The sequence below is a fragment of the Pipistrellus kuhlii genome, unplaced genomic scaffold, assembly GCF_014108245.1.
Source record: "Pipistrellus kuhlii isolate mPipKuh1 unplaced genomic scaffold, mPipKuh1.p scaffold_m20_p_3, whole genome shotgun sequence".
NCBI lineage: Eukaryota > Metazoa > Chordata > Mammalia > Chiroptera > Vespertilionidae > Pipistrellus > Pipistrellus kuhlii.
Genome location: NW_023425529.1, coordinates 30,880,206 through 30,899,925, shown reverse-complemented (window position 1 = coordinate 30,899,925; position 19,720 = coordinate 30,880,206).

Genomic DNA, 19,720 nt, shown 5'->3' with positions numbered 1-19,720 from the left:
AGTAGGGGATGTGCAAGAGGCAGCTGATCGAGGCAGCTGATCGATGATTCTCTCTCATTGATGTTTCTAACTCTCTATCCCTCTCTCTTCCTCTCTGTAAAAAATTAATAAAATATATATAAAAATAAATAAAAAATGAAAAAGGGGCAGCACTATGTGATTGTATGCCCCTTACTGGGGATCAAGCTAGCAACCCTGGCATGTGCCCCAACTAAACCCTGTAACCCTTCAGGGCAAGAGACATCATTCAACTAACTGAGCCAACTGGCAGGGTTACTCTGGATTATTTTAAAGTAAGTCTCAGATACCATTTCATCTCATCTGATGACATTTTCAGAAGCTTGCAGGATCTTCAGTAGAGCTGCCCCTTTTTCATTTTTTAAATTGGTTATTTGTGCTTACTCTTTTTTTTTTCTCTCTCTTGATAGTGTTGTCCAGCATTTGTTTATTTTGTTAGGCTTTTTAATGGACCAATTTGCTTCTTTCTTGGTCTTCTCTATTATCTGTTTGCGATTTCATTAAATTATCTTATCTTTATTATTTTCTTCCCTCTACTTTTTTTTGTTTTTGTTTAACTGGATGTTCTTTTCCTAACTTCTGAAGATGTATGCTAATGCAGTGATTCTCAGCCTTTCTTTAAAAAAAAATTCATCTACCATTATACATGTCTAAAGTATGGTTTTAGTGGCACTTCATGATTTTTGATGTGCAGGTTATTTTTAGTCAGATCAAAATATTTTCTAATATTCACTGGGATTTTTTTCTGACAAGCAATGGGTATTTAGAATTAAATTTCCTAATTTCCAACTATAGGAGATTTTTCCAGTCATTTTTTTTTACTATTGGTTCCTAGCTTCATTGCAATGTAGTGAGGAGTTAGATTCTGTATGCTGTAAATGTTTTGAAATTGGTTGAGCTTTGTTTTATGTCCCCAGTCATTTTTAACAGATAGTTTTTCTAAATATTGCATACACACATAAAAAATACGTACTTTGCAATGGCTAGGTACAGTGTTCTAATAGTCAATTAATTAAATTAGCTAATCATGCTTTAAAATCAACATCTTTACTGATTTTATCTTATCTACTCATTATGTCAGTTACTAAGAGTAGTGTGTTAATATCTCCCTCTACAATTGGGAACTCAATGTTTTCTCTTTATATCTGTCAACTTCTCTTTTTATATTTTGAAGCCATGTTCTTAGTTACATGAAATTTGTAAGTGATATCTTTTCTGTTGATTCAAGCTTTTTAGCATAAAGAAACACCCTTCTTTATCTTTTTATGATACTCTCTTTTTTCTAAAGTTTTTTTTTGCAAAATATTAAATAAATTTGGTGATATATCATCTTTCTTTTGTAAGCAGTAGTTATAGCCAGTAGTGAGTAGTTATACTCAGCACCTGTGATTTTGTGGACTGTACAGGTTTCAGAATTACAAATCCATGAAGGATCCAGAGCTGGTGAGAAAAGTGATAGATGTTACATAATAGCTATCATTATGATTCTTAAATGCACCCATAACACCTGTGAAAGAGGGCAAATCTGGATTTCTTGGCTTCATTTATGACTGTGCTTATAAGTGAGCTCAGGTAGTTCTTCTTGAGGACTTACAGAGATAATGGAATCGAGCCCCCTGAAGGCCTCTATTACAGCCAATGTGCTTAGCACATTATATGACTAAGGTTGCCTCACTATTAGCCAGCGAGGGGCCACCACAGGGGTAGGCTTTATTCAGAAAAGAACTTTGCAAACAGAGTAAAGTACCAGACCTCACAAAAGCAGGGTCTATAATAAAATGAATTCAACTGAGGCTCAAATTAAGACTCTGTTTCTATGGAAAATAATTGTATTGAATTTTCCTTTTGGAACTGTGCCTCTCTCCTATACTATGTAAGCTAATGAGTGTTATGTAAGGTGGCTGTTTGGATTTGTTCTTTAGTATCAATAAAAAAAATATGTCCCTTAGGCACAGAATAGGCATTGCATTAATACTGCACATGCAGTTTCCCAATGATCCTCTCTGCAGTGCTACATTGCAGTCATTAAAAGAAACTGAGGCAGAGAGAATTTATTAACTCAACCATGATTACAGAGCTAGCGAGTAGCAGAGTTAATGTATGAAGTCAGGTTCATCTATTTCAAAGGCTATAATTGTTCCAACTGACAATGCTGCCTTCCCCAATCATGAGAATTTATGAACATGTTGGGAAGGAAATGTTGTGTTATGGGATTTCTTTGCAGACTAAACTGGGGACATTCGCCTCTAATTTTTCCTTGCCAGTGTTATTCAAGGCTGGGCCATGCCTGTTACAAAAAGTACCTAGCTTTGGGATGGATAGGGTTTCTCCATAAAAGCACTGGGGAGATTTGAGAGTAATTCTAACTACCGTGCTTCCCCGAAAATAAGACATCCTCCGAAAATAAGACCTAGTGGATGGAAAGATAAAACATCCCCTGAAAATAAGACCTAGCACAACTTTGGGAGAAATAAATTAATATAAGACACTATCTTATTTTCGGGGAAACAGGATAGGTTTTTAAATGCTATGCACATTTCTTCAAAACTGTAGAATACATAAATAAGCACAGGCCTTATCTGCAGCCATGAATTCATTTTAAGATGATAGAAAAAGATGTAAGTCTCAAGAAGATAATGTTACACAAAGACAAGAAAAGCACTGTTATTTAAGGCAAAAACAAAAAAAAAAACACAAATAAAATGATAACCTAGAGTCAAAGGATGTGAACTGATGGGTAGAGAAAGAGAAGAAGGGAAGAAAGGAGAAAAAGATGGAGAAAAATAGAGAGAGAAAAAGAAAAAGTAAGTAGAGCAAGGAAATCTAATTCAGTCTACTTCTATGGGAAAGATCCCGGGAGCTAAATATTGACTCAATGTGTAGGAAGTTAGTAATACTTAAAAATTAGGTTTTCCCACTTATAAGGTAAAGGAAGCTTATTTTCTCTTTTTGTTTTGAGGTCATATCCCTATATAAATGCTGCTGTATAAGTATTAACATTATTTTATATATTCTTTAACATAATAATACTTTTCAATTCTTAGCACATTTACCATGCTTTGTAGGTATAAGTGGGTTTTGACTTTACAAACTGCAGAATAACTGGATTTTTCTTCCTTACATCAAAACTTAAGTTAAAAAAAGAAATAAAAGGAGATTAAAAAATGTAAGAGAAGTCTAGAGTTCATTGGAATCACCAGTTAATGAGCTTGTTTAAGAAATGAGAATATATTTCTTCACTTTGTCTAGCCTTATTATGCATCTGTTAAAATGATAGAGTCTCCATGTTCCTGATTTTATGCTGAGATATGCCTTGATGATGCAATAGCTGTACAATAAATCAATGATGGAATTCAATCTGCTGTTGCTAAAAATCACTGTGGCAGGTTCTTTACACTAGGCAGGTGAACTGTTTCCAGAGATTTTACAAGAAAGGAAATGAAGAAACTGTGGGCAAAACCCAGGAAAGCCATAATTCTGAGGATGATTAGAGGGTACAGGTCAAGTTGACACTGTCTTGGTCCAGCCTCGTTCCACCACTGCTCAAGTGCTCAAGATGCAGCACTTGCTGTTTGTTCCTTCATTTGCTCTGAGCTCCTCACCCCACTGAGACTGGATTAAAACTGTTAGGTTTCTCTTGGAGATCAGAAAACTGTGCTCCACGGCTTTTCATCAGTGTCTCAAATGGGACTGCCAATGGTGAAGATCTTTCAGGGAGAAACATGTCATCAAATATTGCCAGTTCTCAGTCACACCTTTTAATGAAAAAAAAAAAAAAAGTCTCTCCTTCTACCCAACCCCAGCTTCTGCTCTTAACAGGGAACTTTTTAAATAAAACAAACAAGTTCTCAATCCTCTCCAGGGTCCCTCTTACCCTTGTCAGGACTGTGGTGCCCACTCTTGGCCATAAGATCTGTTTTTTCCCCAGTCTCTGGTGGTCTTGGCAAAACCTCATGCAGGTTCCCATGCCACAGACCCGGGGAGAAGATTGTGGGGTTTGGTGGTTACAGGGAACAAGCCAGAGACGCTTACACTTTAGTCTCTGCCGAGCAACTCAACTCTCTGACCTTGCAGATGAGTCACTTGGATACCATTGACTGAAAGAGAGAATTTTGGGGGCAAATATAGGAATCTTCTCTGAAATCCAGATGTTGTTGGTGAGCTATGTTTTCCCAGGTCAAATAAACAAGCACTGAAAGCAGTCATCTAGGCCCTGTGGAAAAATATTATGTACCCCAGATGCTTTCCTGGCTAGTGGGTGGCTAAATTAGGTTCTTGTTTTGTCTAAAGGCATTTGAGTATATATAAAAAAAATTACATAGCAAATATCTTGGGTCCTGACTCTCTCAAATTATGAAAACTACTATGCAGTCTTATAATATGTTAGTGGCAAAGAATAAACATAAATTAAAAATCAATTTACCAATAAAACATGTTGCTTGCATATTTTAGAAATGCAGAAAGCATTGAGTCAAAACATTTTAATGGCTTAAACTATTACTCATAGCTATGCTATTCTGGAGTACCATTGTAATCATCATTGACTGTTGAAATGAAAATTTGAAGACCCTCAGATTTCTCAGGAGAGAAACTACACATGATTTGAGATTTCTTGTAGGACATCCAGTCTCACCAGGAAATAAGTCCCACTAAGTTCCAACTTCTGTCGTGAGGGTAACTGACATTTAAGTTTTTTATCTAGGAATGTTTTCTTTTAGGACATTTGTTGGGTTTGGGCGTTTACTTCCCTCCAACTGTGAAGTTCCAGAATAGATGCTCTGGAAATCCCCAAAGAAAGCCTGATTCAGTCATCCCAACCTTTATTAATTCCTGTTTCTTCCCTTTTCATCCCCTCAACCTAACCCCCAGGAAATGCAGTGATCATCTCTATCTGGCATGGCTTACCTTTACCCATATTGAAAAAAGCCTTCTGAGTTAGGTAAGCATTGCCCTTCTCCTCACTCTTCCCTTCCTCCTCTTTATTTTCTGGGGATGGTCTTTGGTTGATCTTTGCTGTCCCTTGCCTACCAGGTAGGATGTTTCTTACTTGTCCTTCAGATGTCTAGGGTTTTCTCTGAAGGCATTTGAGTACCAGCCAATCAGTGTGCTATCATTTTAGCAATTATATCAATGGGAGAAGGTTTGATGTAGCAGTAAAATAGGTTAGGAGGTAGGTAGATAGAATGATACTATTGGGTTCACCAGTATGCTTGGGGAGGAAACTTTTTCCTTTCCAGAACCTATTTTTCTTATGGTTATAATGATGGGGTTGGATAAGATACTCATAGATTTTTCTGAGCTCACTGTATTAGTTGGGGTTTTCTTCACCAGTTCCACGGAAATTTGGGGCACACCTGCATTGTACTACATACCAGGTGCATGGATTTATTCATTCTATGGCTTTTGTAAACTTATTAGTTCATACATCTTATGTTGAAAACTATATCAAAGTACTTTATAAATATTACTGGAATTACAAGATATTGTGAATACAAGAATTGTTGAAGGAATTATAGAAAAATCTTTTTATTTTTCTGAAATTGGTCTTTAACTTCATGGATTGAGATGGCAATAGTTCTCCACGTCATACTATATAATACAAAGCCTACTTTTTAACTTTCTGTTTATTGATCTGTCCATCCTCATTATTGATTTTTAAAAAATTTATGTGAAGGTCACATAACATAAAATTAACCATGTTTAGTGTCATATTCAGTGGCATTGAGTACATTCCCAGTGCTGGGCAATCGCCACTTCTACCAAGTTCCAAAACATTTTCTTCACCCCAAAAGGAAACCCTGTACCCATTGCTCATTGATTCTTCTCCTTTGTCCCAGTCCCTGGAAACCACTCAGCTGCCTTCTGTCTGTGAATTTGCCTATTCTGGCCATTTCATATAAATAAAATAATAATTGTGACTGGCTTCTTTCATTTAGTATAACATTTGAGATCTATCCACTTTGTAGTATGCATCAGAACTTCATTCATTTTGTTGATAAAAAATACTCCAGTGCATGGATCTGCCACATTTACTCCATTCACACATTCCACACACTTGGCTTGTTTTCGCTCTTTGGCTATTGTGAATAAGGCTGCTATAAACATTTGTGTTCTTGTGTTTTTATCCAGACATGTGTTTTCTTTTTCTTTTCAAGTATACAATAAATTATTAACTATAGTCACCATGCTGTGCAGTAGGTCTCAAGAACTTATACATCTTATAACTCAAAGTACCCTTTGATTAACATCTCCTCTTTTCCTCTGACCACCATTAAACTCTGTTACTCTGAGTTTGACATTTTTTTCCTTTTAGATTCTACATGTAAGAGATCATGCAACATTTGTCTTTCTGTGAAGAAGCCCATTTTTATATGTTCTGAGCATATCTATAACTAAAGGCTGTTCTCACGGCTTCTGGGGCTCTCTTAATCCTGGTTCAGGCTAATTCAGTTTCCTTCTTCAAGTCTTGACTTAGATGTACTTTCCTCAAATACCTTTTCTAACTCTTAGTCTGCCTCATGTGCTTCTCCTCTGTGTCTCTAGTACAGCCCATAACAGCACTCTACTACTCATCGTTCTCTCCCAATGGACTGGGATTCGTCTTAGTGCCACCAGGGATCAATATGACTCCTATCCTTAGCTCAGTGCTGGCTCAGCAAGTGCTCATATTTAACTATAAATGGATGAATGAAATACACGTTCCTTTTGATCTCTCTTTGAGGAAAAAGAAGATTCTTAGAAAGGGTATAAATGGAAGGCAGAATGTTCTAAACAATATCTCTTAAAGGTAGGTATATTCATTTAACTAAATGCAGCCTTTCAGGAAAGCCAAATGTAAAACTTTGGCAACCAATCCAGTTTCATTGTGAGTGGCACCATGTTTTTGTATGCCCATTAGCTAATATAAAATCCTTTAAATGATAGATTCTCAGATAACAAGGCCACAACACAAGCATTTACCACAAAGAATTAAAGGGTCAGCTGGAGAAGTAACTGGAAAAAAAAAAACTGTGAAGGGTTATTTGTCCAGCAAAATTATGATGAAGATAGGAGGAAGAGAATTGAAGCATTGAAGAGGGTCATTGATGTGATGCTATCAAAGACAAAGCCATAAATATGTTACTTAGGATGTGGAGATAATAGTTTTAAAAATATCTTTACCCTGAAACCAGTTTGGCTCAGTGGATGGAGCATCAGCCTGCAGACTGAGAGTTCTGGGTTCGATTCAGGTCAAGAGCATGTACCTTGGTTGCGCACACATCCTCAGTGGGGGGTATACAAGAGTCAGCTGATCCATGTTTCTCTCTCATCGATGTTTATAACTATCTGTCCCTCTCCCTTCCTCTCTGTAAAAAAATCAATTATATTAAAAAATATCTTTACAGTTGCCCAAAGGATAATCAGAGTTATTTATGCCCTTTCAACTTCGAGCATCCAAGTTATTTTCTCTCTTAAGATTAAAGCAGTTCTGGGCCCAAACAGGTTTGGCTCTGCATCGGTCTGTGGATTGAAAGGTCCCAGATTCGATTCAGGTCAAGGGCATGTACCTTGGTTGTGGGCACATCCCCACTAGGGGGTGTGCAAGAGGCAGCTGATCGATGATTCTCTCTCATCATTGTTTCTAATTCTCTATCCTTCTCTCTTCCTTTCTGTAAAAAAATCAATTAAATATATTTAAAAAAATTAAAGCAGTTCTGGGGCCTAGGAGCTGTGTTAGATGTCTCCCTTCTTTATGTTATCACTGTGCTTGTCTATCTTTGCTAACCTGCCTCTTTTGATGGAATGTGTGCTGCCAAGAGCACTCAGCCAAGTGCTTGGCACAGGTCAGGGGAAGTGGGTAAATGTTTCAACAAATGAATGAAGTAGATAAGTGGAGGAAGGGTTCCTTCACATTTAAAGAAGGAATCTGATTTTCTTTCCAGCCAGTTTTTCAATGACAGATCCTGAATTCCTGGGGGGATGGGAACAGATAACCTGTCAGCTTTCAAATGTCTATTGATCAATCACTTTTTGCATAACATTCAAGTACTACGAATATACAAATTAATAAGAAAAAACCCTGCCTGTGAGGGTTGATGATATAGCAGACAGATGATTGTACACAGAGATCAAATATTGCTTAATATCAGCAAATAGTGATGGATCATCTGACTCTCCTGAATCTCTAAACTCAGGAAAATTGTTTTGCTTACTGAGTAGAGAATGATCCGAACATACGGGTACAGGACCACCTATTGAAGGAACAACTTGAGTTGATGTACTTATTTAGCTGCAGTGAAATTTAATTTAAAAAAGCTAGAAGATTGATCTCCATGTAATTATTTAGTTGGTTGAGATTTAATTTAAAAGCAAGTATAGAAGGTTTTCTCCTCATTTTAATTTTAACAAAGATAAGCTTTGATTCTCCTAAATAATCAGAAAGTCTTTTCTTCCATTTATGGTAGCTCTTAGTATTTATGATGGAAAATTCACAGAAGGAGTAGAGAGATCAGTCATGTTTTGGGAGTAAAAAGGAGTGAGTTCACCTGACAGAATTCAACTTGTCTCTATTTCGTAATTAAAGGAGGGAACTGCACTTAGTCCCTGCCAACTGATTTGGTTTCACTCTCAAACGACTGTAGGAGAAAAGAAAATAAATAAAAATCGTATGTTTGAGTGTTGGCTCCACAGTTCACTAGCTTTGTGTCCTCAGGCACATCACTTAGAGTTTCCTCATTTGTTACAAGAGGCAGGCAGGGTGGCTCTGCTCTGGTGGGCACAGATGACCTTGACGGTTTGCTTTAGTGTTAGGCTCTGATTCTGAAGGAGATGCAGTCAGGGTGGCCCGGCTAAGCATTCATCTCTTGAGTCACAAAATTCTAGGGCTTTGCAAGGCAGGTGGTAAGAGCTTGGACTTTAAAATCAGACAGATCTGGGTTTGAATTCTTGGGCTAGAACTTACTAGAACTTATTACGTTAATTGTCCTCAAGGAAGTTATATACCTAGAATTTATAGCTAAACCTGTAAAATGAAAATACTATATGTAGCTCCTGAAATGGTCATGAGAAATAAAAATACATATAAATGAACAAATGTATTCATTTTCAGCAAATGGTTGTACACCCCAGCCCTTTTCTGCAAGCACACCTGTTAGTTAGAATATAGGCCATGAAGATGGGCAAGTGGCAGGGCCAGAGGCAGCTTAATCTCTTGTACCCTAGATCACAACCAGGAAATTTGATTTTCATGGACTTCAGCAAACCTAAGGTTGGCTTTTCCTAAAGAAAGAGGAGATGAAAACAATTTTTCGGACAAGAGGACCTTGGTTGCAAACACCCATTTCTAGGCATCCGTGATGCCAGCCATAGCTGGCAAGACTGACTTTTCCAAGAGGGAAATTCCCTTCACGCTGGCTCAGGGAAAATGTCCAGACTTCACCCTCTTTCCAGAAAACAAGAATCTCTCAGTTTGTGTTTACGAGAAGATTGTAGGTTTCACTCCAGCTGAAGGTGAAAAGAATGTCCCCCTCCTCTAAGCAGAGTGGAGCCCACAGAGTTTGCTGAAGGGGTGGAAGGGTTGTTTCTCCCTGGCATGCCTGCTTGTTTGTGTGTGGGGGGTGCCAGGCAGGCAGGAGATGTCTTGGACCAGGGGCCTCAGAGCTGGGAGTCGCCCTGCATACTTCTACACTGCATATGTTGTGCCTATGGGGTTGGAAGTCAAGCCAGGAATAATTCCCTCTTGAGACAGAGCAGGGCAGCTCTTACTGGCTGGGCCAGGGGGGTGGCTCCCAATTCTTTTGTCCCCGAGGAGCTACTGTTGACAGGTTGCTGGGGTCCCTTCAGTTTAGATCTCCGTGGGGAGCTTGTATAAGGGACAGGGGCAGGGTGGGGGAAGAGAAGTCCTATTTGGATGTGAGGAGGGGACACAACTTGGCAAATGGGACACCTGCTGCTGCTCAGAGCCCAGGACCATCATGAGGGTCAGAGGGGGTCTATAGATGTGCACCCAGGTTCTGACCAGAACACATAGCCGTTGTCTTATGTGTGGCCTACGTGTGTTTGTATGGACCGATGTCTTGTGCTACTTTATCTTATGGGGATAAAGCAATCCAATTACCCAGAGTGGAACTGAGGAGACATAATCAGGCCTTTCCTGATATCACTGTTGGAACTTCCATTCCTAATGCTTGGGCAAATTGGCCAAACAAGATGTCATGGGAAGACTAATTCAAAGCGAAGACTTAAGGACTTTCTGGGCAGCACTATTTTGATGCCCTGGACCTGGTTCTAATAAGAGATTCTTGGGTAAATAGTGTGAACTCTTGCTCTACATTCATCTCTCTTTACTGTCTCCCAGGAGTTGTGTGGCTGGAGGACCATCTGCAGCCTCACTCCTTCACCTCCTAACCCACTGGGTCTCTGCTCAAGACTGATCCTAAGAAGCAAATGAACTTCCCTGTTGTCATCTATCTGACCAAACTCAAAAGCAATGAGAATACTATTGAGGAGAAAGAGATGGTGAACATTTATTTTATAAACAACAACAACCATAATAATCATGGTAACACCCTCGGATGGGCCAGGCTCTAACTTTAGTGCTATGCTACTGTAGCTCTGGTTTGGCTGGCCTCCTTGGCTTGGCAGACTCCATCCACTTCATCTCCCCCTTCTCCTGTTGGCCGAGCTCCATCCTCCTCTTGGCTCCTGCAGCTCAATTCCTGGCTGGCTGCGCTAATCCCACATAATATTTTACGCAAATTTATATGAACCCCATTACAAAGCCTAGCAAAGAGGCACTGTTTCTTTTCCTTGATAAAATTAATCATTTATAACTTGGCCCTAAGAAACCAGTCCAACCTGTGGGTGCTCCGTTTTTGCTCACAAGAAACATTCCCAGCCCCACTTTAAAGGAAAAAGATTTCCTATTCCTCTGCCAGGCTTTGGCCCCCCAAAGTGCCATCTACTTTGGAAATTCCCACCAGTCTCATTTAGAATCACACTCACAAGTTGCCTGGGAATTTCTCCCAGAAAGCTCCTATCTATCCCATTTCTTGGGGCTTGATTTCCCACAGACCCCTGGGTGGTTTAGATTGTTGTCTATATCAACAACATGATAGACTTACTGTGTTTATCAAGCTTCTCCAAAGAGTTGTGGGAATCATTTGTGAATTACTTCTTTGCTTTTTCTTAAACGAAATTCTGTTTTTGTTCATGTGAAATGACTGTTCCCAGAGAGCGGTTTCTTTGGTGGCATTGTTGCACGAAGGAGGAAGACGTAATCCCTGGTTCAAACAGAAATCAACGAAGGCACCGAACTCTGGATTTGCAATTAGGACAAACAAAGTTCAGCCAAAAAACACCTCCATCAGCCCCTGATGCCTCATTAATAAAGAAGGTAACTAATTTTTCAGCGCTAAAGAGAAAAATCTAAGGACTGCACTATATGTGTCGGCACATACAGACAGCCTCTATACATAGACTGCTCTAGGAAAACAGAATAGAATTTCTCTACTCTTGTTTTCTTTAAGCAAAGGCAAACAGTAGGTTGTAGCATCTAGCACCTCAAACTTTTCAACAAGTCATGGGGAATGGAAAGAGCATCTGTGGACCCAGTCACAGCGTGGGTGGTGGTGGGCTTGTGTGTCTGTGTTTTTCTACCTGGTGCTAGTGAAGAGTTAGTCAACTGTGCTTATAGCTCCAGCTTTGGGAATACAATTTCAGCTTTCCATTTAAACACCTAACTCTCCTTTTTTTTTTTTTTTTTTTTTTTGTAGCAAGGAGCCATGACAAACATACACTCAGGAAAGCTTTCTCAAATGGCAAGCAAAGTAAATTGGAAAGGACACCAATGAACAGCACTTCCCAGGTGAATGACCAGTATCTCACTGTATCATGTAAAAGGAAAACATCTAAAGCTCAGAGATGTGGGTGGTCAGATTTATTCAAATTAAGCAGCAATTTAGAAGAGATAGGACTAAGGTCTAATTCTTAAAATTCCTAATCTAGTATTTTGTTCTTTTTCAAAAATATATTTTTATTAATTTCAGAGAGGAAGAAAGAGGGAGAGAGAGATAGAAACATCAATGATGAGAGAGAATCATTGATCGGCTGCCTCCTGCATGTCCCACACTGGGAATTGAGCCCATAATCCATACCAGATTGCTCACAATATGTTCATATAATCTACTGAATAGGAAGAGGTAAATGAATATCTAACTAGGCACCTACCAAGCAGCTTTGTTCAGTTAATATATAAGAATAGTAATGGCCAAAACCAGTTTGGCTTAGTGGATAGAGTGTTGACCTATGGACTAAAAGGTCCCAGGTTCGATCCTGGTTGAGGGCATGCACCTTGGTTGCGGGCACATCCCTGGTAGGGGTTGTGCAGGAGGCAGCTGGTTGATGTTTCTCTCTCATCAATATTTCTAGCTCTCTATCACTCTCCCCTTCTCTCTATAAAAATAAATAAAATATATATATTTTTAAAAGAATAGTAATGACTCTACAAGACACAGGGTGAACATACACACACATCCAGCAATCAGAACTCAGGATTAAGTATCTAAAAAAACAACAGGGTTCATGTGGACAGATTCTTCCATTAGGAAACAGAGGGGCACTTCTTTTAAAATTTTAAAATTGATTCTTTTGAATGAACTTTTTATTTTAAAATACATTTATATTTACAGAAAGGTAGCAAAGACAGTACAGAGTTCTGCTATACCCAGCTTCTAGTGTGCCCTATTGTTAAGGTCTTGCCTAATGTAATAAACTTGTCACAACTAATGAATCAATATTGAGATATTATTAAATCATTTTAAACTAAAGTTCATGATTTATTTAGATTTCTTTTCTTCTTACTATTTTCTTTTTCAATCTTTTATTCCCATCCTGGATACCACCTTACATTTATGGGTATTATCCTCTTATGGTCCTCTACACTGTGTCAGTTTCTCAGAATTCCCTTATTTTTGATAAATTTGAGGCAGACTGTTCAGGTGTTTTTGATAAAGTGTCATTCACTTTGGAGTGTCTGATGTTTTTCTTATGGTTAGACTGTGGTTATAGGTGTTTGGGAGGAAGATGAGAGAGCTTAGGTGCCAGTCTCATCACATCTTCACATCTATCCAAGGTGTGTTCTGCCAGCCATGACAACACTACTGATGTTAACCTGGATCATCTGGCTGAGGCAGTGTGTGTCTGGTTTCTCTTCCTTCTCACCTGCTTTTCTAGTACACTTTTTAGAAAGACACCATTATGCACAGTCCACACTTAAAATATGGGATATGATGCTCTCCCTTCTTGAGGGAGCAGTGTTTACATACATTCTTTGAAATTTGCCTTTGCTTTTTAAATCACAATATCTATGTAATCTCAAGAAACAGTAGGTACAACATTAGAACATGAAATAAAGATAAAGTGTGAAAAGGTCTCAGGAAATATCTAGTCCTGTCTTTCTGACTTGATGGAGTCTGTATTGACTACGGTAATTTGCATAGTGTACACTCACACTTGGTCAAGTTAAATTGTCAGAGTTTATTGTTCACTCACTAAGTGTTTTTTTTTTTTTTTTTTTTTTTTTTTTTTTTTTTTTTTTTTTTTTTTTTTTTTTTTTTTTGTGCATACCCATATTCTTTGCTAAACTGTGGGTCACATCATTTGAATTTAAAACCACACTGGGTAGCAGGTAAGAAAATGCCATGACTCTCTCTGCTTTGGGGTGAGAAATCCACAGCAGAAAGATTTTCCTGGTTGCTATTGATCAAGCAACAAAGAATACAAAGGTTTCTGGACAACAAGCACAGTGCTTGACTACACTCAATAGTGTGGTCTTCCTGACACCACGAAGCAGAACAGAACAAGCTGTTTTTATTAAATATTTCCATGGGTAATCCTTATTTGCTGAACCATACCTGCCACTGAGAAATCAAGGATTCAGCTTAAAGTTTTATTTGGCCCATCCTAGGATTCCATCTCCTCTAACCACAACCTCCTCCCTATCCTTGCTCCCACCTCTGTAAACTATGATGCTGGCTATGTCTATATTCTTGCTCCTGAAAATAAGTAATGTGTGGACTGCTTGAGTCTTGAGTGTCTACTGTTTAAATATATCATCAAGGTGTTTGCCTGAGATCTGTTGCTGTAGAACTCTGGTGTTCCTTTATAAGAGCTCAATTTATCCTGGCACTTTACAAATCAGACAGTGGTCTTTTGGGATATAAAGACTATCCAGTATGCATAGAACATTGTATTAGACATCATAGAAAATGCATTCAAAACAAAGGGAATAGGTTAAAATGGTATAATTGATACTGGAAGATTTCTAATCTAAAAATTGCCAAAGAATTGGAAAAATTCCAGGACTTGGAAATCTAATTCTCATAATAAAGAGAAAAAATAGAGGTGTGAGAGGGATAAGGATAGAATGAAACACTGAAGTGAATGTAAGAGATTGAGCTGAGAGCTAGAAAAACAGGGTTAACCTGAGAGAGACAGTGGATCATTGAAGATCTGATCTAACATCTTTACCCATGTGCACGATATTCATGCCACACTCACATTTTACCCCCTTTCTCTTCTCTAAGGCTTCTCCTGAATTATCCTTTATATTAAGCCATTATAAAATATTTGGCACCAGAATAGTGATGTTCCATGGTCTTTTTGGGAATGGTTTAAGGCAAACTCAAAATCTATGTTTTTCTTTCTTCAGAGTTTTAGGAGGAGAGACTAACAAAATTCAAGTTCATCATACATTTAATTCTCATACAGCACATTCAACTTTTACACAGCCGGCTTAAAGAATCTTATTCTATTTTTTTTTTAGCTCTCTCAATTTTCATATTATTTTGGCTGCTTTTGGTCAGACAGGCTCTCCTGAGATAGTTCATCCAGTATGCAATTACCCACTGTAAAAACATTTCCATTATTCTAAAACCTTTCTCCTCTTCTCCCTCTTGGTATTAAAATTACTGACACCAGAAGAGACCAGTTTTAGAAGATTTAAGGCAGAAAGAAAAATTCATTTCAAGTCCTGGGGTCCTTGTCTCATGTGCTATATATATATCAGGCAAAGAGAAGCAATATAACCAAACTTCAGAATAGGCTATACTGGACAGAACCTACCCCCTAACACATACATTTGGGTGGCGTGAATGGGATGATTTAAAGGTTTTGGCAGTCAATGTGAAAGTCTTAATGTCATTATGACTCAGGCCTATGAAGAGAGAAAAGAGGTTACAGCAAAGGAAAAGGACAATGGAATAAGAGAGTATATGTCATCTCCCTTTCCATCCACAGTCAGTTTTTCCTACTGTTACCATACTCCTTACTAACCTGTAGCCAATGAATATTAATATCAGACTCACATTCTGGCAAAGTAACTAAATGGACTTTTGTTTTCGGACTAAAAATATGTTAGAAAAGTCAAGAACTTTCAAAATAAATACTGTCTTTTCTTATGACAACTGACAAAGAGAAGAGTAAGTTACAGTTCAAAGCTTCCTGATCTGCCCTAGCTAGTTTGGCTCCTTGGATAGAGTGTCAACCTGTGGACTGAAGGGTCCCAGGTTCAATTCTTGTCAAAGGTATGTACCTTGGTTGCAGGCCCTCTCATCAGGGCATGTGCTTGGAGGCAACCAATGTGTCTCACATTGATGTTTCTCTCTCTATCCCGCACCCCTTTCTCTCTCTCTTTCAAAATAAATGGGAAAATATATTCAGGTGAGGTTTAACCCAAACAAACAAACAAACAAACAAATAAATAAAAGCTTTCTAATTTATCTGCCAAAAATTTTAGAGAGATATGAAGCATGATTCTCAAGAAAATTCAAACCTCAACCCCTCTATCAATATTAAGAGAAATTTTGTCAAAGTTACCATCTGTATTCTATAGTTATTTTAGAGAACTGTCTCTAAGAGAACTCTTCAAATTAAAAGGATAAAAATCTGTATTTCAAATGTAGAAATATGCATAATAAAATCATAAATATGATTTATCCCAAATGAGGAAGATCATTATGATGTAAATGTTTTCAAGTTACAAAATATTGTAATATTTTATCACAAGATAGATTTATATAATTTCCCCATCTTTCCTGCACTTCTGAGTGTGGAGTGATAAGGAGAGGAATCAGAACCAATAGCTTCTACATATTAAAAGATTTAGTGTATTTTAAAAAAATTATTTCAAAATATATTATTCACTGTAATCCTTAGAAAGGTTGACTCTGTAGGTTTATGCCTGGGGTAATGCATTGGAGGTGCAAGGAAGGGGGGAGGGGAGAAGGTGGAATCATAAATGCAAAATGCATTTGTATAATTATCAAGAACTGAGAGAACAATAAACTACACCTACCATCTATCTGTCCCTTAAGCTATTGTTCTGCCCAAGTACATATAATAGTTTACTTTTGGCAATAGCATAAAATCTCATTAATATATTTCTTGTTCTTCCCATTCTGGCCCCACTCTACCAAGCCAATCTTATTTTGTCTTCTAGTTGGCACATATATTCATTCTAACACTCTTTACATAAACTGCCCCATTCCTTGACCACTGGGCTTCACAGATGTGACTCATACCCTACCTAGAACACCTTTCCTTCAACCTTCTGCCTACCTATGACTTACAGACATTTTAACAGTTAGTCCAAACTCCTTCTTTAAAACTTCTTTTTCTTCCTTAGACTACTTGGATTGCTTTTTTTAAAAAATTGAACTTCAAAAATCCAGACTCCACAATTTATTATTTTAATTGTTTTCTAATGGTTTTTCAAATGTGTTTGTTAGTTTGACTTCTAGGACATACCATTAAATTCTCTAAAGAAAACATATCTTAATTTTCTACTGTACTTAACATGAATCTTAGTGCTTTTGGGCTTAAATATGATGTCACATAAATACTAGAAGATGATTGATTTTGCTTTGCCCATTTGACAAAAAGGCATACAAAATCTTTCGATTATTTTAACCATCTGCATAAATTGATTTTGTTGCATCAGAACAGAAAGAATACAATAAAGTGGCTGGAATCAGGTGGGGATGAGTGAATGGGAGTACAAGATACAGAGTATATAATATGCCTTATCTTATTTAATCTTCCTTCTGAATATGATATTATAACCAAATTTAAGTTGAAAGGCTGATGCTCAGAAAGGTTATATAACTTGATCAAGCTTATAAGGCAAATATGTGACATTAAATACATTCATAATGCTGTGCAACCATCACCACCACCCATCTCCAGAACTCTTTTCATTTTGTAAAACTGAAATTCTATACCCATTAAACAACTCCCTATCGCTATTCCCCAAGCCCCTGGCAACTACCCTTTACTTTGTCTCTCTGATTTTAACTAAGTACCACATATAAGGGGAATAACACAGTATGTCTTTTGAGACTAGCTTATTTTATTTAGCATAATGTCCTCAAGGTTAACTCATGTTGTACCATAGGTGTCATATGAAGTTGGATATTCAGGAATTACCCAATTTTATAACTTTTCTGAGTCTATAATTCCTCACCTCTAAGGTGAAAATGGTACTTTCCCAACTTCTGTACGGCGCTGGATTTTTTTTGTGATGATTAAATGTGAAAATAATGAAGTGAAACCATTTTCAAAACACATGATTGTTTATATCAGCACGGAAAAAGACTTTTCATTTTTGTACGATGTAGAAAACTGACATAAATGGCAGTGTGGTGAGTGAGAGGAAAGTTTCCCTGGCCCACCCTGCACAAGCGCACACAGCCACACCCCAGGATGATGGAAACCCCTTCCCTGTCTCCGTTTAATGACACAGCCGGGTTTCATGCTGTTTTACAAAATACAGGACGGGCTTGAAAATCCTTGGACATCAGAAAGTACATGACGGCCACCTTTTTAATTGGGGGTTAAAAGTGGGCATGAGATCCAAGGAGCGTCAAGTCACTGCATGCAGGACAGTCAGGTTGTGGTGAGCAAGAGCATCCAGGCTGCAGATATTTGCACAATTTTACTAGTACAAACACCCAAGGTACCAATGCTTTCATGGAAATTCTGGCTAGGTAGCGTTATTAACATTGGCGGAGGCTTGAAGCTATTTTCAGAATCCTTCACAAGCTTACAGGAAGTACCTTCCCTTTTTATTTACATTCAGTATTGTTATTTTTTAAGCAATGCACTTGCGGGAAGACTTTGCCTTTGCCTCTACTGAGGGTCACGTTTTAAAAAATCACACATGTATGAACCATCATGAAAACACCTAACAACCCGGCTGAGTGAAGCTTAAAAGAACAACACTCCAAACTCTCACCTGATTGAAATGCTAGACTTGATGGCTCTTTCTAGCAAAGCTTGAGTGCTTGCAGGCTCGGTGGAGTAGACTGCACCTCCCTCCCCCCTCCCCCCGGGCTCCAGTGTGAGCTGTGGCAAAATCAATAAACAAATAAATAAAGTAAAGTAAAGACCAGAGGCTCCGTGGAGAGTTGGGGCTCCCTGTCTCTTTTATGAGTAATGAATGTGGTAACCACAGAGACTTGGAAAGGACTGGGATCCTCAACTCCGCAAGCTGGCTTTCAAGTAGGTCTGTGCACTGTTACAGGGGCTTGCTGGTGGTTGGGGGATCAAGGGATAAATAAGAAGAGGGGGATTCAGGCAGAAAAGCAGGGGCCTTGGGAGGGAAGATATGATAGGGATTGCTGTAAATCGATCCTCTCTCCCTTTGGGGATCTGTGTGTGCTGAAGTTTGAATCCCCAGGAACTGTTGCGCAATGTGACTGAAATTCCCAGCCAATCTCTTGAGAAGTAAGACAACTTGTGCCCAGAGAGACCCACCTGACGAGGCCATCTGTTTCAAGGCTGTTTCACTGTCCTGGGTGGTCCCAGGCTTTTGAAAGGGAACATCTTTCTCTTAAGAAATACTCATGAAGTAAATAGAGCAGAAGCTGGCCCTTACACATTGGCCTCCCCACTCCATTCCAAATCCTTCGTGTTTTCTTAAATGTGGGGGGGATTTCATGCGTCAGCCCCGTATGTGCCTATTCTTGAATGCCAGCAAAGAAGGACGGCAAGGGGGAGGAGATGGAGACTGGAGGGCCCCATGGAGCACTTGAAGATCCAGACATGAGTAAAACAGCCGTGGTCACCTTGGCAACTGTGACCTCTCCCACAACCCACTAGTCAATCAACAAGGTCACACGAGGTCAGAAAGGCAGAAATATGATGCCTTGTTCCACGCAAGATAGCTGCTAGTCTACAATACTAATTTTTTTTTTGCTGGGTTCACAATGAAAAATATATTTGGAACACTAATATGGACTTTAATTTGCATGGTGATTATCTTTTCACTAATGTACTCACAGGAGTCAAGAACAAAAAGATTTGCCAAAACCGGTTTGGCTCAATGGATAGAGCATTGGCCTGCAGACTAAAGGGTCCTGGGTTTGATTCTGGTCAAGGGCATGTACCTTGGTTGCGGGCACATCCCCAATGGGGGGTGTGAAGGAGGCAGCTAATAGATATTTCTAACTTTCTATCCCTCTCCCTTCCTCTCTGTAAAAAATCAATAAAAATATATTAAAAAAGAACAAAATATTTATTTTTTTCTCTCTCAGATTTGTTAAAAGAGGTACTTGCTCAATTCTGTGCAGAACACATGATTATCTCCTCAATGTGGCACTCCACCCATTCTTTGTATACTTAAAACATTTCATGACTCGAAGAAGCTGTCAATAATTATCCAAAG